The sequence below is a fragment of the Paralichthys olivaceus genome, chromosome 13, assembly GCF_024713975.1.
Source record: "Paralichthys olivaceus isolate ysfri-2021 chromosome 13, ASM2471397v2, whole genome shotgun sequence".
NCBI lineage: Eukaryota > Metazoa > Chordata > Actinopteri > Pleuronectiformes > Paralichthyidae > Paralichthys > Paralichthys olivaceus.
This window is the reverse complement of record NC_091105.1, coordinates 2,717,393-2,738,767: the sequence shown is the minus strand read 5'-3', so window position 1 is coordinate 2,738,767 and position 21,375 is coordinate 2,717,393. Positions and strand designations below refer to the sequence as shown.

The 21,375-nt window shown below is 43.3% G+C and overlaps 1 protein-coding gene across 15 annotated transcripts in view; it reads left to right on the top strand.

Moving 5' to 3' along the window:
* satb1b (SATB homeobox 1b) overlaps positions 1 to 21,375 on the top strand; it is an 84,030-nt gene that overhangs the window by 19,489 nt on the left and 43,166 nt on the right. For 2 of the 15 annotated variants that reach the window (XM_069537388.1, XM_069537380.1), the window contains exon 1: positions 8,395 to 9,459. The gene's annotated coding sequence lies outside the window, so the exon portion shown is untranslated. Of the gene's footprint in view, positions 1 to 642; positions 704 to 8,394; positions 9,460 to 10,489; positions 10,554 to 20,182; positions 21,204 to 21,375 lie in introns of those variants that run through there. The other 13 variants (XM_069537376.1, XM_069537378.1, XM_069537384.1 and 10 more) reach the window with 13 other exon arrangements.

Sequence of the window (21,375 nt, the reverse complement as noted above, 5' to 3'; positions counted from 1 at the left end):
TGAAGCAGTGCTTCAGTGTGCAGTAAAGGAAAACCCCGCGACTGGTCTGAGACTTTTTTTTTGATGACTCCTCGCAAGTCAGCGGAGATCTCCTGTCGATTTTTTTACCCAAAGAAACGCCATGCAACTTTTTTGACCTTAAAAAAGCAGCTTCAAAATGATTGAAGACTCAGAATCAGGGGAATGTTTCCTCTTTCGGTCCCACGCTCACCTTGAACATCCGCTGTTGCTCTATGTCACTTTTTGAGTGGGAACGATCTCCTGTTGGAAGTGTGGAACAGGTCAGAGTTCACGCAAAGCTACGCTGTGAACTTCTGCGACACAGGAAGCGATTAAAGTGCTTCGCTTATTCGCGTATGCTGTTCATTAAAACTAATTAAAAAGCAGAGTTTAGCTCCAATACAAGGATCAGTTACTGTAAGTCGTCGTTGTTTTAACTATTCACAACTCGAATTGAGACTTGCATAAATTAAACAGAATAAGTAAATGACATAAGCATTATGGGAAATGTAGCAATACAACATTTTTGGAGCTATAGACTGAAGCAAAACGAATTATGACCTCTCTTGTTTAAACTTGTCTCCTGTGAGTCTCCCAGTTTTATGGAGCTGCAGGTTTAAAACCCTTCTGTTTCTGTTTCAGATGGTTCTCGGGTTGTGGTTTGGAGAAATGAGATTTCTGCCTCAGCTTCAAAACAGTAAAGGTGAGTCAACCATTTCTTCTGTCTCATGTACTTTGAATGGAAATTGTCCCATATGAATTTTCCAGAGAACCAAGTTACTGTTTGAAGAACAAGTCATTATTTTAGTCTTACACATTGACTCGCATTGTTGTTTTTAATCTGGTAAATGGTCCGGCGGTTTGCTCCACGTTATTCACTCACATGCGGCGGAACCATGTTTTTTGCTCGCTTTGCTCATCGACATTACAAACGCAATCAGTTTAGACGAGCTTCGCTAAAAAATGATGCCGAATTAGAGATTCCTCTGGTGGTGGTGGTGTTGGTTAAAATGGAAACGTGCTTAAGAGGCTTAAAGGCATTCCAATTCTTAATGGTGATGTGATGGATGCAGCAGTACACGGAGGCCAGGATAAATGTTTCAGTGCAGATAAAGTCGGGTTTAAAGACACAAACAGCGTCTGAGATTGATGTTAACGGAAAACAGGAGAAGAGTTTTACCAAAGTCCATTTAGAAGCAGTTGGTAGAAGTATCGAGCGGTGCCATGGTTAGCACTGTCACCTCGCAGCACGGAGGTTCGAGTCCTGGCTCGGTCACGGCCTCTCTGTGTCTGCTTGGTGTTCAGAAAGTGATACAAAGGTTTTCATGTTCATGTGTCATGTTCTCCGCAGTGTCTGCTCGGGGTTTTCTGCAGACTGTAGGTGTGAATCTGAGCATGAATGGTTGTTTGTCTCTCTGTCGATCATGTGACTCGCTGGCGACCTGAAACTTTGATGTCCTCTGAGAGTCAATGTCAAGTACAGATGTATATATTTGAACAACACAAAATTCACATTTATTTGCACCAAACTTGTTTGCGGCTTCGTAACAGCAGAATGTTTCTTGTGTCCACACTCTGTGAACATTGGAGGAAATTAGTTTGATGATTTCATCCGCCACTAAACTACACACATCAACGTCTGTGTACTTAACATTCTGCACACGGGTGCTCAACACTGTTGTGCCTTTAAAGCGTCTCTCACTCGGACAAAAATTTAATTGAATCAGAGTCTTAATGTTACGCTTCACTGTTTTGACGTCTCCAATGAAGCTCATGACTTCAATCGTGTTTGCAAAGCAGTTCAACTCTCTCGCTGATACACACACACACACACACACACACACGCACGTGCGTGCACATACGACGGCAAAGGTGTAACCTGGTGCCTACATATGTTGCCATGGTTACGTCATGCACCTATATAATTATGTGGTATACCATGACACGGTTCCTCAACAAAACAAAGTAGCGTTAATACATCCGTCACCCCCCCCACACTCTTATCACTCACATCTTTATTGATACAGACATCGCTGTCTTCTCTCAATCTGCTTCACAAAGACACGACAGGAAGCAACAAGGTAACGTAAAGATTCTACTCTGGTTTTATTGTTTGGTTGCAAAATACATTTCTAATAATTCTGTCCGTTATTCGACGTATCAGTTACATCATCTTAGAGGTTATGTCTTTATTGCGTTTTTGTGTGTTAGCAGGATCACTCAATAACTGCTGGGCCGCTTCCCACGACATTTTGTCGACGGGTTGGTCGTGACCATAGACTTTAAATAAAGATGGACGACGTTGACAGCTGACAAAAGCAAAGTGAAATGGGCAGTGTTCACATCCAGGCTTCTTCTCTGGAGGAAGTGGAGATGTGTCGGCCATTTTTATTTACAGTCTATGCTCATGACCCAAGGATGAACCCTTTCCATTTTGAAGCGGAACCGGTTAAACAGGTGGAAACAGGAATGATTTTACACTTCCTTCGTTCCTTCTCTTAATATTGGGGTTCAACCACTTTCTGTTTCTGAAAGTTGCGTTTTCCTTCTTGCCATCGGGTTGCAAACGCCTCTGAATCAGCATTTGTTCCGTCACATGACACTAAATTCTCCGCAGAGAGCCGTTCATGCTGCCCAGACTAGCAGCTGCCTCCAATCTAGTCGTGATCTGAAACATGCGCCACAGGTTGCTGCGCTCCACCTACTTTAATCTCATCAATGGAGCAGGTTGTAGCTCAAGACAGAGGAAAGGGTTAGCAACATGACATGATTAATATTGAAGTTTAGCTGAACTGTTTATTTTGCACAGATAAGAAAACTTCAAGGCCCAGTATGAAAAAATCCGTCTCAGCTTGTCTCACTCCGTCTGCTGAAGCCTCACAGCTGAACTTTTACACTGACTGCTGTGGATTTTGTCCTCATATCACCCAAAGTGTAATTGATTTAGAAAGTGATCTCCTTAGTGGCTGGTATTCAGAGGAAAAACACTTAAACAAGCAATAACCCTTTCAATGTACACATGCGCACGTCATTACCGTTCGAAGATGCACTTGAAAAACAATCAATACCGGGTTTTGTTTTACATGTAGTGTATCGCCTTCAAGTGTTATAGCCGACAAGCAAACAAACCTTTAAATGGTTAAAAAAAACACACGTTGAAAGTGACTGATGCTGATTGTGCCCGACTGAAAACCCTCGGGTCCACAGAGTCTTTCTAGACAATCACAGGAATCAGCTCTTTGCCAAAGCGGAACAGTTTGAATGGGTCATTTAAACGATTTCAGCTTGGTGACCTCTAACCTGAACTTTTGAAGAAACTATTGGAGGCGTCATTAGTTTGAACTGGCATTGACCCAATAACCTATCACAGCTGTATTACCTGCAGTGCCCCATCACATCCCCTCAGTGCTCTCAGACATAGAGAAAGCATTGTATTAAATGGCACAGCGCTGGATGTCTCGGTTGTTTGTGATTGAGTAACGAGCGCACAATCAAATTGAGGAGACGCAGAGGGCAGCGAAAGTTCAAACGTTAACCGAGTTTGTGAGATGATGCATCTTTCTGCAACTTCTGTCCTCGAACCAAAGAACATCTGAGGAGCAAGTTCTATTTTCTTGACAACTAAAGAGTTCTCGCTTGATGTTGAATCGAAACGACTCGGAGTTTAAAACCCCGGTAAAATATTAGCACACAGAGTCAGACTGACAGCGGTAATGGCAAAATCCCACCCACATATCTTACACTATATTACCAGTAATCAATTACAATCAAATAACCAGAGCTTCATTTTCTCTTTGACAGTCGGCGCTAAACCGTGATTGACAAACTTCAGGAGTGGACCTGAAATGTCGCTGCCCGTGCACATTACTCACACGTTAACTCCGCGGCTCGCTAAGGTGTACGTTGGTGAGTAATAGGCGCTATTAATAAAGCTAAGCCGTGCGTGACTCGACTTTCTCTCTGTGGCCGCCTCTCATGGTTGACTTCTTACCCAGGATTCAGATGTGTGAGTCTGGATCAGTCTAATCACATTTGTTTAATTAAGCACAGCTAATAAACTCTCCAGGAGATAGGGCGACTCACTGTGACAGCCGTGCTGCGTTGAGTTGCATGTCAAACACGGAGGCCTGGTATCGTTGATGCGGCTCCCACCGCTCTGCGCTCTGTTAAAATGCCCGACATCCAACCACGTTTGCAAGTCTGACACAAACACGCTGGAGGTGGCAGATGGTTGGACGGATGTCTGTCCAGTGTCTTACAAGAAGTTGCAGACTGCTGTTGACTTTTTAATTGTCCAGAGTCTCCTCCTCCCTCCTGACGTCACCACTAAAGTAAATAATCTGTCGACATGATGAAACTGTTTTATGGAAATATATCAGAAGTTGTTGACACCTGTTGTCTGGATAAAGAAACTGAGATAAAACCTAAAAGTGAAAGAGAGAAGAACAGATTTTAAGTTCGACAGCGACAACATTTATTAATGCTACTGACGCATCAGTGGTAGAGAAAGTATCCAGATACTTAACCAAACTAAAACTACCGATACTACGCTGTTAAAATACTGTTACAAGTTCTTCAAATGCTATTAGACAGAATTATTTGCCTTTTAAAAGTAAAAGTTCTTCTTTTAACTAAACTGTATGGACGCTTGGGTAGTTTAATCCAGTAGTTCCCAGAGGTTGGGCCCCTCCAATGGGTCAAAATATAAATAAAGAAGTTGTAAGATTATTAATGGGGAAGAAGAAAAAGTATTGCTACTCACATTCGTTTGTATTTTTTGGACAACTTTGATTTTTTTTTTTTTGTAAAACTTTGAATAACTGAAGAATAAATCCAAGAGTTGTCTCTTGTAGAAAACACTGAGCTGCACCAGTCGTGGGCTTTCCATATTGCATGTTTCGGGATTAATTACAGCGCCACCCTCTGGCCATTCGGTGTCATATTTCTTGGGATGAATCTGGAATTAATTTTTTGTTCAAGTTTTGTATTTTTTAATTTACCCAGCTGCAGCTTGAGGGGACGAATAAAAAAGGTAGAACTCGATGGGGTCTTCCCCTTCAGGTTTTCAACTCTAAAAAAGTATCACGAACTCAAATAGGTTCAAGCCCTTTGCCATATAAACTCAATTTGCCTCTAAGGCAACAGTTAATAATGACAAACACAATAAATCTGTAAAGACTAATTTTCCTTCCCGGGGACTAGTGAAGTTTTATTTTACACCACGTGACACAAATTTACAAGCAGCAACGATTTGACTTGAATGGTCTCTGAGCTTATAGGGTATTTTCTGTGGTCAAGTGATAAAGAGTTGATGATTGAAGATGATGTAGGTTTAATGAGGCAGTTTCCATGGTCTCGTTAACAGGAAGTTAAAGGAAAAAGAAATAGCAGGAGCATTTGGGCCCTCGCTGTGCGACTGACACGTGAACTGTGGTGATTGTGTTTTTGTAAAAACCTCTGAATACCTGAAGAAACTCACCACACATGGCTGACGTCCTCTAACATCTGGGCAGCTGCCACACGCGTTCAGCTGACACTCCCCACTAATGTACTAAGTGACATTAAGCTGCCACAGCTGAGAGTTCACACCAGACAGTAATTACACTATTGGGCTGTTTTCTTTCGCCCAGCTGACTGACATCCCATTAACAGCCGGAGGCGTGTGCGCTTTGGAGGCGCCGCCGAGGGTCAGCTTTTATTGTTCTGATTGGCTCTCATCTCCACTGTCCTCCTTGGCAGCGCACAAATGAGGATTAATAGTGTTTCATTCGAGAGGTGAGCTCGTGGAGTGCCTCCGTTTCAAAAAAATTCAAAGAGCTGCCGAGAAGAAAAGGGAAAGAGAAACCCACTCTTCAATTTCAGAGAGAGGGAGGGAGGGAGAGGAAAAAAAAAAAGTCTGAAAATCCAGTACTTACCCCGGATAAAGGCAGGAGAGTGACAGTCTTCCCGGGAATCCTTGTTAATCTTTAAAAGGTGAACAATTAAAGAAGAGCGACTGAAGAAAGTTGCGAGGGCTCACCACAAAACCAGAGCAAAAAAAGTGGCTGAGCATTCCAGATTTAGTCGAGACGTCTGTCTTTTAGCTCTTGGGCATCTTTCTGAGACAAATTACTTTCAGTAGTCAATAGCCTGTAATTAAAATATACCCACTTGATGGCGAGGCAACAGTGTCTCTCTCTTTAGTTATGGGTTGGAAAGATTAATTCTGGGGTGTATAACCCTTGTAATTTTCCAAGTACTGTTTATTGTTTTCAGAGAGACGATTGAAACGTCTCGGCTCAAGGTCTTCTTTGATTTCTGAACACTTCACACACATATTTGGTTTTCTCTTTTCTCTTTTTTCTTCCTTCCACTTGCCCTCTTTATGCCTCAGCAACATAGATGCTCATTAACAATTTGCTTTAACGTCTTGGAACTCGTCCTCGTCTCCGCCGCACAAATAATCTTCTGTGTTTGAATGCAGAGGTCAGGGTCGGCTGCTTTTTGAAAATCGTCAATACTGGCAGAAGCGATTGCATGACAACAAACCCGGAGCGTAGAACGTCTTATGAAGAAAAGGTCATCATCTTCATCATCATCATCATCATCATCATCCTTTTTATCCTCGCTCCTCTCTCTAACATGAGGCTCACTTGTCCCCCTTGTGGCCAAAGTGTCAGCTGCAGTACATTTGGGTCTCTGGGAGGCAGCAAGATGAATTGTTGGATAAAACACAGGCTGCAGTCAAATCACCAGCTGTTGTCCGTAATGATGAAAACATCCCTAACTTAGCATGAATTTATAATTATGCAGCAAGAAAATTTGAATCTCTTTACTGGAACTTTTCAATTCCCATTCAGCTTCCCAGGAGAGAGCGGGTGTGAATCATATGCAGAGATTCTGTGTGTGTGTGTGTCTGTGTGTGTGTTTGTGTGTGATTTTTTTTTTTGTCCTTTCTTTTTTAAATGCAGATCTCAGATGCTTCATAATGAAACTTTTGTGGAGTCTCAAAACCACAGCAGAATAACTTTTCTGAGAAGTATTTGTACACCTTACGATAAGGGCTCGATTCTGCTCTGATAAAAAAAAACACAAAAAAAAACACCTGATAATTATTTTTTAAGGATTTTTCAGGCCGAACCTTTTTCTCCGGTTCACACCTCCTGTTGTCTTGTCTCCGCTTCTTCTTGTTTTGTTTTTTTTTTTGCTCCACACTAATTGTATTTTCAATGGGATGTGTAAATTAATTGTAAATGTGAATGTATCAGTGTGTTATTTATGCTAAACTCAGTAAGAGAAACACATTGTAAGTAAACAGCTGCATTACCTGTGGGCTCCTGCACACCTGCTAGTGCAGAGCAGTTAGCCTGTGTGCAGATGCAAACTGTCAATCATTCCTCTCTCTCTTACACACACACACACACACACACACACACACACACACACACACACACACACACACACACACACACAACAAATGAGTGTAAATGTGTGCAAATGGGGCACACAGGTTTATACACACATAAAATAAAAACGTGCATGCAAACCACAATCTGAGATGCAGACACACTGTGCACACCCATGCAGTAGCTATGTTACTACATGTGCAGACGCACACACACACACACACACACACACACACACAGGCACACACACAACAAATGAGTATAAATGTGTGTAATTGGGGCACACAGGTTTATGCACACAAATAAAAATGTTTTTATGTGTAATGTATGTACACACACACATGCACAATAAAATTAGTGGGAAAAGAGATGATCATTCATGCAAAAATCTATTTCATATATTTTTCTAATTACAACATTTTGTAGGAAATATTAACATGATTCATCATGAATCCATGTTTCTTTCTCCACATTCATTAACTGTAATACAGTCCTCATTCAAACTATTTAATTCCACACACCACTCTCTGAAACTTGACATGTTTCCCGTCCAATATCAGATTTTGGCAGAAACCGGCCACTGATATATTCCGTAGGCTACTTTTCACACAGCAGTCAATGTAGTTCCAGCTGAAAATCAATTAAAACAGCACAAACACGTTGAGACACTGTGAGGGCGAAAATAAAAGCTGTGTTTCTGTCACTGTGTCCTCTGTGCCTGCTCCGGTTCCGCTGCAGGCTGTGTTCTTAAAGATGTCCAAGAAAAGAAAAGAGAGAAATCAAAGATCCACTGCCCCATTTGCATTTCTTAATCGCAGATTTATGTTTATATTCAAATATGTATTTTATTTTTGATATAGGCCTGCGGTGGGATTATTTAGTGTGTATATATATATATATGTGTGTGTGTGTGTGTGTGTGTGTGAGAGAGAGAGAGAGAGAGAGAGTGTGTGTGAAGTTGAAACAGGAATAAAAAAGCTTCAATACAGATAATAAAGTGTGTGTTTCAGTGCAGCTACATTAAAACTGTTCACTGCAGAATTCTCAGAATAATAACAATTATATATATTTTTTAATTTCTTACAAATTAATTGAAAAACTGGCTTTCGGGCAAAACAGCCGGAACAACTTCATTATTCCACACAACTTTTTCCTCTTTATTTCATTTTTTTTTTTTTTTTAATCCTGCAAACCTCAGAGAAAGTGATCATCCCATGAGCTCTAATAAGCAGCTCTGCACAGGGAGCCCGTGATGCAGCCTGCACCGGGCTGTGGTTTCAGGTTCCTCTCAGGTGTGCGGGGAGCGGGATCTGGCTCGATGCCCTCCGCTGGTACAACAACACGCTTCCTCTCCATACGGAGCAAAAACGCGCGCCGCTGTGCGCAATCGACTATTTAGCAGACTTTTCCCCCCTTCTTCTTCTTGACATGCAAACATGTGGCGTGTAAATATGAAAATGAATGAGTGTGAGGGCTCTCCTGGCAGTGACTTCTCTCTCTCTCTCTCCCTCTCTCGTTGCCTTCCTCTCTCTCTCGCTCTCTCTCTCTCTCTCTCTCCCCCTCTGTCCCCGGAGATCAGCGCGTCGGAGAGGAGCGGCTGTAAAAACCAAAGTGGGGCAATGAGACAAGCTGCGCCACAGCTGGCAAATCATCGATTTGAGCATCAGAAACGGGGAGGGGCGGTTCGTTTACCTGCCACCCTCTCAAAGCAGCCCTCCTCACATGCCGCTACTCTCCTCTCTCCTCTCCTCTCTCCTCTCTCCTCTACTTCACCCCCGCAGCCCGCAGCGCGCACTTTACCTCACATTTGTGCGCTCCATCCGCCGTGTGCGCTCCGCAGCTCCAAACCTCCCGTGCGGTTTTCTACCCGACCACCCCCCCACCCCTCCTCCTCATCCGCAGGACTTTTGACTTCTTTCTTTTTTTTTTTTTTTTTTTCTTCTTCTTCTTCTTCTTCCTCTCTGTCCTCCCACAGAGCAGTTGCCTATTTTTGGATCACTCGTCGTGGAGCAGTGACAAGAGGTGGCTCAACTTTTGATGGAAAACAAGAGGTCGGGCGACTGCTGACTTTAAGGTACTATACGCACTGTTTATCCTCACTCGTGCAAATCTGCATCTTCTTCTGTCACATGCAATCCTTTCTCAGTGTTTCCGTGTTTGTTTTAGATCACTTTTTTTTTCTTTCTTTTTCTTTTATTTTTTTGATTGCATGACTTATCGCGAAAATAAGTTGCTTCTCCTTGGAATTAGAATGAGAAATTACGCGCGACTAAATGAATTAAAAGCCACTTGAAAGCCTCACAGACCAAAGGTGGCTGCTCGCATTTAATATTTCATAAACAGAAAACACACACACACACACCATGAATCTCATGCTTAATAGTAAATATAAATGCAGGCATTCAGAACCTTTTTTTTTCAAATTTTAAATGTGCAGAAACGGGCCTGTGTCATTTCTGCACGAATAAGCAAAGCACTCGTGATATTCGCGGGGTTAAGTACATCCATCTCCTCTAATTCATTTAACAACTTGTTCAGCGCAGAGGAGCAAGCAGGAGTGATGCCTCCACCGCTGCTGACCTGAGGGTTTTACAGGGGATAAAGTTGCTCACAGATTTATTTCCTCACAATAAATATACTTTTTTTTTTTTTTTGTTCCTGTCAGGATCATTTCATTTTTTTAAATATATATATTTAAACAAGCCTTTAAATTCTCCTTTTTTAAATTATTATAATTAAAGTGTGTGTTGACAAAGCACACAGTTGTTATCAAACCGCTGACAGTTGTCTATTAGAAATGCTGAAGCTATTGCAGCCCAACTGCCCATCTACTTTTACTACTTTTTTATTAGGCCATTAGAGCCACTTCATTTATTCTCTCCATATACTCACTATTTAATTACGTGTCAACTTCCTTCAACACTTTTATGGCTGTGGCATGAGACACTTTGTGTAGAAATATACTAACTATGAGCCCAACAAGGTTATTATGAAAATAAAAAAGAAAAAAGGTGTGAGTGACTCAGAGAAACAAACAGTTAATAGGTTTATGACTTTCTCTCTGGATGACTTGGTGTGAGGCACTCAGACTGATGTGATGATACAGAGAGGGTGCAGTCAGGCTGCTTGGTGTGTGGCTTTATCACAGTGCTGATAAAGTAAGATCAGGTATGTGTGTGTGTGTGTGTGAGTGTGAAATACACAGCACTCAGTTCTGAGAAGATGTATTGCCACGTTAAAAAGTGTGTGAGCACTGATGTCCTGTGGTTTACGGGTTTTTAAAGGCTGACATTTCACACACCGGCATGCCAAGGGGCTTTTACTACGTAAAGATATCCGCACGAACACTCTTGTGAGAGACCGGTGTTTGTGTTGCAGCTGTCTTTAAGATTACGTTTGGTCATTTAGCCGTGATGCCGCCTGGAAACGAGGACAGAGTGCCCAGTAAATTCGATTAAAGATGGTGAACAAGTTTGCTTTGAATTAGAAACTGGATCAGATAGTTTAAAGGGCAGTTCTGTTGAAATCTGACATCTTCAGTCGTCAGTGTCGCTGCTTGTTTATAATCTCACTGAGGTTGTCAGGTTGTGTGCTTTGCTTGCTCCCATGTGATTACGAGGTCAAGCATGGCACCTCGGCTCGGGGGGGGCGGGGGGGAGTAAAAGACGCAGCACGGTGACTTTTATCTCTGCAGATCTGTAGCAGTTCAAGGTGCTGTGGTTATCTGGTCAGTGCCTGTGACAGCAGTTACACACAGCAGCCTTTTTCCTGTCTCATGCCGCCATTTGTCACTTCTTGTAAAAGTCCTCCGCTGAGACGAAAAAGCCTCAACGGCAAAACTTCTCAGTTTTACTCCTCGACTGTGAACCTTCATCACAACCTCAGTTTGTGGTTGGGAAAGTGGTACACAAAAATCTACACTGGTGTACATACCCACATCGGCATGCCAGTCTGTTTGGCAGAATTTCTCCACATAAACTTGTTTGGCAGGAATGATAAGAATCAGAGTGCGAGGACGGCGGCGCTGCACACGACTGCCAGGTTACACAGACCCCGCAGTAAAGCCTACACATCTGTCACAGCTTATTAGTGTGTAATTAATTCATTTGAATGTGTTGTGTCGTGTTCACAGTTCTTACAATAACACTACTGAGGTTTACAATTAGGAAGAGACCTGGGAAAACACCTTTATACCTTTCTGCTTCCTACTTACAACCTTGTTACGGTCTCATGTTTTTTCCCCTGATAGCTCGTATAAGTTTTCATGACAACTAATCGAAACTAGTGCACGCTGCCTGCCTCTACCGTGGCGTGGTAGTGTAAGAGCAGGAAACAAGCGTTTATTGTTCACAAACAGTCGTGCACGTCTTGCTGTCCTTTCTTAGCAATGCTTTTGCATCACAACATCCTCTGATCGTCACTTCATGTCGCGTTCGTTGAAGGGCAGGAACGATGAGCAGCTCTGTGTCTCACCAGTCAAACCTTACACCCCTCCAGCGTCGACCAGATTAAGAGCAACACGACGGCTGCGTGTTGACGTGCCCGGCGCTCAATTATTGTCAGGTTAACTGACGATGAAGAGCATGTTGTCAGATGAGAGCAGAGGTAGACGGCAAACTTTGTCCCGTGACCCTGAGAGACCAATTAGTCCACACGTCAGAGAGAACAGGTTGTGATTTATTTTGTTCCGTTGTTGTTTTTGCCGTCTAGTCTGATCTGAAATGACGTTAAGTGAAATGATTTTATCTCTTCTTCACTTTGCTTTAGAATTGAATTATGCTCTGCATAATCAGTTTTATTGCTTTAAAAAAAAAAAAAAAAAAAAAAAAAAACTTCCGGGGGAAGTTCTTGTCCTTCCACATGCAAAGAAAAAAACCCAGAAACCTCTATATGCTTACAGAAGCTACGGCGTCTTGGCTTTGTGTAAATTCCTGCAGCAAAAAAAAAAAATATTGCGGATTATTAAAACCGCCGACTGCTGAGTGTTTGCTGGGAGTTTAGATCTGGGCTGTGCCTCACTTTGCTGAGGCTGATATCTCGGCTAAAACCATTAATCGTCTTTCTTTACCACCTCGATAATTATCACTGTAGCAAAATAACAGCTCAGCAAACAGTGAAATTATACCTGTGGTAGGGAGCAGAGTAAATACCTGTTTAGCTGCCAGCAAATGTATTTATTAGACTGTCGCCAGTAAATAAGAGGCCTGTCTCGTTTTTTTTTTTTTTTTTTTAATGTGTGGCTCTTTGGGGATTCCACCCCCACCACTTCCCTCCCCTGTATGAAATCGCTCTGTTATGATCGCTAATAGTGGAGACAGATAACAATGATTCCCAGTGTTTTTTTTTTTTCTTCTTCTTCTCCTTCTGATGACATGTAGCAACCAGTTTAGAAAAAGAAAAGGTTGGTGTGTTAATAATGACGCCTGCATTCCAGGGCTGAAATATGTAAGATACCCCCCCCCTCCCCTCCCCTTCTCCTCCTCTGACACATACAGACATACCACCCTGGGTGCACGCTTAGTGTGTGATTCAGGAGTTACAGCTCATTTTGTCATTATCTGGAATGTTCTTTATAAGAGCAGAAAAGGAGAAGGGGATAGTGGCGGTTTATGTTGTCCCAGCATGTCGGACTGCATTTATTCTGGCATATGTTTTGCATACTGTTGATCCAGATTCCTTGGCTTAGTGATAAAAGCGTCACATTGTTTTTGGGTCCTCACAATCAGCCCCGTTCGTCGGATGGGTTGGCTTGTCCTCCCCGGGAGATATATAAAAAAAAAAAAAAAAAAAACTGAAGTCCGTCACGTTGGTTTTGTCACGCTTTTACAAAATGACATCCTTCATATGTTGGATTTTTTTTTTTTGTTGTTGTTGCTCTTGTTGTCATTTACTGGCTTCACGCTACCGTAGCAAATATTTACTTTTAAGTTTTCATGGTTCAGATTACGTTATTAAAAGTCTCAATGTATGTTGTTTTTATTTTTTTTATTTCTGGAGGAGAAGAAGAAGGAAAAAAAAAACTGATTGTCTTTTATTCCAGTGCTTGTCTTCATCCGATCTGTGTAGGTTTTTCTGAATCCTTTGTTCAGAGAAAGAAGAAGAGAGCGATTTAGAAGGAAGCACATCCCGCTAAGATCAGGTTGTTAATACCCACCCACATACTCCAATGAAACAATTTCAACAGATACTGTATTCTCTCCCTCTGCCTCTCACACACACACACACACACACACACACACACACACACACACACACACACCCTTCCCATATCAACTGTTTTGTTCAACTGGATGGATGACGCATCCTTTGACAAGGGATTAAACGTGCAAAGAAAAAAAAGTGCAGATAAAGAACCTCATCCTTAAGTCTGCACCTCTTATTCAATACTTCTGCATAAGCCTCGATATTAAGAGACGTTTCTTTTTTCCCCCCACATGCTCATATTCCATCTCTCCCTTCATCTCAGCACATAGTGTCGCTCCTGGCACGCCGAGGCGAGTAACACCATCCCATCACCTGCCTTCATTTCCTCAACACTGGCAGGACCTCCTCAGGAGGCCGCGTTACTGTGCCCTTCACTGCCTCTGCCCCCGGGTCAGGAGAAAGCCCCGCGGGATGCGGCGGCCTCTCTCACCCCTTCAGTCAGTGCGACAAGGCCATGTTCAGTATCTCTATCTCTCGTCTTACACACTCACACACACACACACACAAACACTACTGTCTTTCTAACTCTATTAACTGTTTATTTGTCGAGATCCACGAGGCTGAAATTAGAGTTTAATTATTCGGTCATGTGATGACCGGGGACCAGCGAGCAGTGACAGAAAAGTAATTTCTTTAAAAACGGCCTTGCCTCTGATGCCTGTTGATTGTTCTATGTCTAATTGGTTTTATAATTCGATAAAGGCGAGGAGGGTGAGGGAGGGAGGCAGGGAGGGAGGGATGGGGTGATAAACAAGGCGGTGAAGGGTCCTCTCAGCGAGCCGGGTGGGAATCCAGTTTAGAGTCATTAATGCAGATTCCTGTGACACGAGACTGACCCGGCGTGGCTCAGGGGGAAATTAAGGGCTTATGTCGACCTGGTGACACAGAGGCCGACTGTAATGTCAGGGTTCAACTTGTTCGACATGAACGTGGCATGCACGGCGGATGTACGTGTTGTCTACGTGTGTGGCATGCATCTTGTGTGGGAGCTGCATGGTGTACAGTGCACACCGCACACCAAAAGAGTGGGTGTCGAGAGTGGAGAGCTACGAGGTGAGAACAAGGCAAAAAAAAAGAAAAACAATGTCTCAGCGCAGAGACCTGACGAGGCCGACGGGTGTTAGACCTTCCTGTTCGCAGACCTGAGGTGGAGACCATTCGCTCTGCTTCTATTTCTGTCGACTTCATATGATTATAAAACAATTAAGCACTTTGGAGCCGACTCTCAGTTCATTACATCCCCCTTGTTCTTTCTGTCTCTTTTTTCCGCGTCCTCCCACACCGAAGCGCGGACATATGAGAAATGTAGAAATCACCTTATTTGACGAGTAATTGAAAGCCACACTCGCTGTATTAGAGGCTGATGGAAAACGCGAAACTAATTTGATTTGCTGGATGTGTTCATTATGGAATATTTCGGGGTTTTTTTTTTTTTATCTGTGGTTACCTTGTACAAACTGATTAAGCAATTTTTCATGGTGCTCAGATGTTTTAGGAGGGAGCGTTAATAAAGCGTCTCACCTCTGAACTCCACACAGACGTGAAGCGAGGGTGTGTGTTTGTGCAACAGATGATAATAAGAAAAAGGCGTCACTGAAAAAAACATGAATTTCAGAGAAGAGGATGAGGAAAACGAAACCTCTGCAGACAAAATGATGACGCATTGAGATCGCAGGTGTCCAGACTTTCCATATTGTTTTTTTTTTTCCTACTAAACCTAACATTTGATTTTAATAACACATGTCTTGAGGCAGCTTCTAACATTTTGAAACCGATTCACCCTCAGAATTACCTGCAAACACGAAACGGCTCTAAATCATTTCTTAATTCCCAGTGTCAGAATCCTCCCTTTGTCGTCTTCTCATTCATGATATTTAAAATTCAAACCAGAAATTGTCAACACAGAAAACACCATCGTCTCCATTCAGTCACTGTTCTGTTTAGACATGAGATTGATTTCATCTTTTTGTCACTTTTACTTCTCATTTAACCGCCTGCCTGTTATTCATGGCATCTAATGTAAACCACCCGTGTTTTCCTATTTTTCATCCTCTGCCTCTCTGAGGTTCACGCATGCACCCACACTGATGCAGGCGTGTTTTGACACGTTCCCAGACAGATTATTTAATCCTCTGCAGCCACTAATAATACTATTATGTTTGTGTGTGTGTGTGTGTGTGTGTGTGTGTTTTTATTGCGGGAGACACTTGCAGAAAGCGCTCAAAGTTGAACCGGTGACAGCGCTCATACGCCCGTGCTGTTCTGCGCCGTGTGCTCAGACTTGATGCGCAGACTAATTTGTATTAGTAATCCAAATAATCGTATTAATGCCCATTAGACGCATCACAAGTGGCGAGCATGAAGACATCACAACACCTACGTACAGTAAGAGCAGGCGCCAGCGATGAGGCATTTTCTTATTCATTTTCAGTCTTTTCTCCCTTTGTCAGGTGGTTATTAGTGTCTTGATTTAAAGAAATCACACTTCATCCCTTTAGAGACATCAACATGTGGTTTAACCAGCAGCAGGCCAGATGTGAAACTGCAGATAAATGGTGAAAACCAACAGTAATGTGAAATGTATCTGCGGCGTAATGCTGCGACTCCTGACATTTAAATACGAGGTGTCTTTTGTTGTGATGCAGCATCAGTCTGTCGTGTTTCTCATGTCATTTTTTCATGTTTTCTTTACAAATGTAGCCAACGAGCACAAAATACCGCCTGAACAATTACACTTGTGTACATGCGCGGCACACGGCATACTGTATCTGCCCAACACAAAGCCACACAGGCTCGTAAAGACCCACCTTGAACAGAGCTAAATCTGCATTCAGCACGTGATTATAACAGCACACAGCTAGTATTTTTAAACAGGCTTTCTGTGTTTCAAAACCCATTTTTCCCCCTCTCTTTTCTTTGTGATACAAAACGGTATATGTTAATTGATAATCAGCAGTGTTGATTCAGTGGTGCATTCAGTGCAAATCTGTGCCCTTCTGGATGTCAGAGGGTTTTCACAGCCACGTCAGTGCCAACCTAGCTGGCAGTGCTGGCACCTGTTGGCGGTGCCAAGGCCTGGCAGGGGTTATCGATGCTCTCTGATGGTGCCCGACAATCACAGTGGAAATGACTGCGGCTGCTTGCGTCATGCCAGATAGAAAAGAGCATTTGCCGACAATGGCTCGCTTTCACCGTCGCTCCTGTTTTCCGAACGCTGCTAACGACGGCCAAGGAGAGAGATAGAGAGAGAGAGAGAGAGAGGGGAAAAAAACAAAGAGAGAGAGAAGCTACAGTGAACATCGTGTAAAACACCTCGACGTGGAAAACATGTCAACATCCAGGATGTTGTGCAGCGATGGCGTGCAGGTTGAGGTGATGCAGAATGATGTGCTGAGGTGAAGGTTTTGATGGTGGGGGGGCTGCAGCAGCTCAGTGTGATTCGTGTTGCCGCACGTCACAGTGACACTGGTGAACATGAGCAAGGAGGCACATTGCTGAAAAAACAAAATGAAGCTTCTCGTGTATTTAAAAAAAAAAAAAAATGTATTCTATGAAAATGACCAAAGAAAAACACAGTTACGGGACAGAGCATAAAACTCTGGATGAACAGCAACGTCAACAGGATTCATTTGTGAATTCGACTTTGATTTCTTCAGTGACCGGAATTTCAGATATTCTGTGAAAATATGGTGATGACTCCACGGTCCTTCATTCAGACACTGTAGCAGAACGACTGAACCGCCCTGCGCTCCGCAGCTGTGTCTCCTGTTCAGGGTCATTGGTCTCACTGTGTTCATGCACACTCACTGAAACACAGAGAGAGCGGTTCAGGTATATAGAATCGATCACGTGCAGCGACCTCTGCTTGTGGATTCAAACACGTCTGGGTCTTAAACACTGCGAATTTAACCACTGCTTCATTTCCTGTTTGAACGCACTCACACATGTGGGACCCTTTTAGAAATCTGCCGCCCTCTGAACACTCACACCTGATGCTAACTCGGTGTCAGTGTCGCTGCGCAGGTCTGGAAGGTGAGTTTCACAGTGTAGTTTTCCAGTAAAAGCTTCATTACCGCCCTGCTGCTGTTTTGTCGGAGGACACAGATGTATTTTTGAAATGAGTAAACTTTCGACCTCACGTGGGGTGGGGGGTGGGGGATGGGGTGGGGGGGTTGGAACAATGGTTTGGTTTCACAAGTGAGAGATGAATGAGATGTGTAACTGTACCGTTTTATACAGTGCGATGAAAACAATACACCATCACTTCTTCCACGTATGTTTTTCCAAATTTACCCTAAAACAAACACCTTCCATTGAGATGAGTGATTTTCTTCGCAGTCAGAGTCAGTTCTCACCTGACTGTGGTTACTGTTACTAAGCCGAGCAGCTCATGTCTGTGGTTTTTGCATTTGTTTATGAAACAACAGCCTTTGTGTGCGACAGTGTGCTATTACTGTATTTACGGTCTCACACAGGTGGAATTTATGAGCCCCGTGAAGACTCACTTGTAAGCATGCAGTGCTACGCAGCATTTTCACATGCGCCTGACCTCCACGGTCGGCTCGTAACCTCTGGTGTTCTCGTCGTGACACTGTAGGTGCACACACTTCCTGTTTTCTGTGGGTTTCCTGTTTTTGTTCTTGCACAACCTGGACAGAAGCTTTTTTTTTTAGTCTGATGTAGATATTGGACTCATGAGTTGAATTATTTCGCCCCATCTTGCTTTCTACCTGACCCCTGTTTCCAAATATTCATGCTCTTCAAGTGTTTTTCACACTGTTTACATACATGATTTCAGTATATTTCATGTATGTAAATGAACCCCGTGGCCCCTCGACCTTGACCTCACACCCTCCGCTCCTCTCGAGTGAGGTGTCCCTCAAAAAGTGAAGCGGTTATTAGGTTACAAACACCATATCAGACCTTATTTGACAATACCCACAGAGATGACCTTGTCTCATATTTGTGTTACAGAGCAACAAAGCCTGTCAGGAGTTTTATAAAATAATCACAAAATAACAGCAACAATAGATCGCACATCAACTTGCGAAGCTTTTGTTTGCAGCGATTGTGTCACTTTCCAGCCTTCAAACATTCCTCCTTTTTCTTTTCTTCCTCTTCTTTGACAGTTTGGTTTTGTTGCGAACATCAACAAAGATTAGCTTGTCTGATATTTTTATATAATACAGTTTGACATAATAGACTGTGACCTGCTCTGGAGGTAAACATACAGAATAAGGACAACAGTCCCTCATAGTTTCGGTTTTTTGTTCACTGAGCAGAAACTAGTCCCTCATAGATGCGGCGTGAGGACGTCCCATCAAAACTGACCTCTCTGCTTGAAGCATGACGAGGTTTAACTTCTTATTTAGATATGCATTAAGCTTTTTATGTGATTTCAGAGCATTTAGTGTTCTTAAAGCTAAGTGTTCTTTTAAGAGAGTATGTATACATGATGTATACACCTGTAAACGACTATCAAAATGTAGTATTGGTGTTTTAGTTCTAGTATAAAAACACTGACAGGACATTTCTATTAGAATAATGATGATTTGGGGGATTGTGATGAATGCATTCAGATATCGTTCCATAGCATGTATGATCGTAATGGAGTCTGTTAATAACTTCAATCGGCTGATAGAGCTGATAGAAGACTTTCACATATGGATCTATTTTCTGATTGCACACATGCAGAAATGCCCTTTAATTTAGTTTTTTTTTTTTACTTTAATGTGACGGTCATGTATCTCAGAGTGAGGATCTGTTTTCTGTAAATTAAATACAACAACTTCGCTTATAAAAGTAAAATAAGAAGAATCCATATCAGGAATTAAGGTGTGTGTGTGTGTGTGTGTGTGTGTGTGTGTGTGTGTTGCTCTGTAATAAATGCAGGACCGCCTCACACTAATCAAGCTGATTAAAAATTCCTGCGCGCACAGCCGGAAATCGCACCAGCGTTCATCCTCTCCATTGTGTGTGTGTGTGTGTGTGTGTGTCTCTTTCTATAGTTATGTGGGCAAATTTTGGTTCAATACCATCATTGTGAGGACATTTTGACATTGATGGGACATTTTGACTTGTCCTCGCAAATTCAAAGCCTTGTTTGAGGGTTAGGACTTGGGGTTATGGTTAGAACTATAGGTTTAGGTTATGGTTAGAATTAGGGTTAAGTTGGGCTGAGGAAGTGTCCTCACAACTATAGAGTCTGTGTGTGTGTGAGTGTGTGTTTAAATGTGTGTGTGTGTCTTGACTCCTGGACTTTGGGGCCTCAGATGTGCAGGAATCATCTTTTTTCTCATTCTCTCCTTTTCTTTATTTCTTATAATAAACTGAAATGATCTCTATCCCACTTTCTCACACACACACTCCCCACCTCTCTCTCCCTCTCTCTCTCTCTCTTTCACACACACACACACACACACACACACACACACACACACACACACACTATCCTTCCTTCTCCCTATTATTATTATTATTTTTTTTTTTTTACCCCTTCTTCTTGCACCACGCCATCTGAACTGAGGAGAGAGGGGGAGCAGCAGAGGAGAGGAGGAGGAGGAGAGAGAGAGAGGAGAGAGGGGGAGTGATGAGTCAATACAACTAATAATTTAATGGGGACACAGAGGGAGAGAGAGAGAGAGAGAGGGGGGAGACAGATAGAAGCAGAGGGAGGGAGAGAGAGAGAGAGAGAGAGAGAGACAGAGAGGGGAGCTCGGTCCGGATCCACCAGGCAGCAGGACACCTCCTCCTCTTACTACCGCGGACAGCAGCTCTCCTGTGCAGCCTTTATTTATGCTCGACACCGGGAAAGTAAACGGCACTTTTTTTTTTCCTGACCCCCCCTGTGGTTGTGTTTTTTAATCCCCGCTAACCTGCTCCGAGTTCCCGCATATCGAGTCCACATCGGCGCGACACGGAGCCGATCACCCAGCCGGTTCTTCTTCTCAGTATTTATTATTAGTATTAGTATTTCTCTCCCCCCCCACCTCCCCCGGTTATCTCTCCTTATCTCCGGGTGAAATCAAGCCGACGTTGAGCTGATTTTTTGTGTGTGTGTGCGTGTGTGTGTTTTTATGTGGTTCTCCGGCGGTTGTTGGTACATGTGTGTGTCCGAGCTGCTCCGGTTCTCAGCGGCAGCAGGAGGAGCAGCACCAGCGGCGGCGGCGGCTGCTGCTCCCGTTCCGCCGCCGCGGAAGCGACGCGGATGTCGGGGCGCCAACTAGCGCAGAAGTCGCCCGCACTTGGAAGCGTTCGGACGCGGCTACGTGTCGCCGCCGGCAGTCGTCTTTTCCCCGGCAGTCGGACGGGATTAGCCACCGAATACGCGCACATCAATGTTCGCCTCTCTCGGTCCATCTCGACCTCGTCTCCTCCACAGAGCCGCCGGGTCGCCGTTGTTGTTGTTTTCCGCGGAGGGGAGCAGGAGGAAGCGTCTTTTCTCGCGCACACTCGGTTAATCAGAGAACAGTTTCTGCAGCCATGCACGCGTAGAGACAGAGAGGGAAAGAGAGACATCACGCCAGAGGACTTTTTCTTTTCCAAACTTGGAGGAGACGTGTTTTTGTGCAGCCGGTGTTTTATGCTCTCCAGTGCTGAAGTGCTGCTGTTCAGGTTTGTTGTTCAACTTCTCCTTTAACTTCCTCCTCTGTGTCCATTTGATTTAATCTGACTTCTGTTTTATTTGTCTCTGTGTTAAGGTCATTAAAAAAAACAAAAACAAAACCAATCCTGACCTGGATCCAGGCTCTATCTGGGTCTGGATTCCTTCACCTCCCTCCCTCCT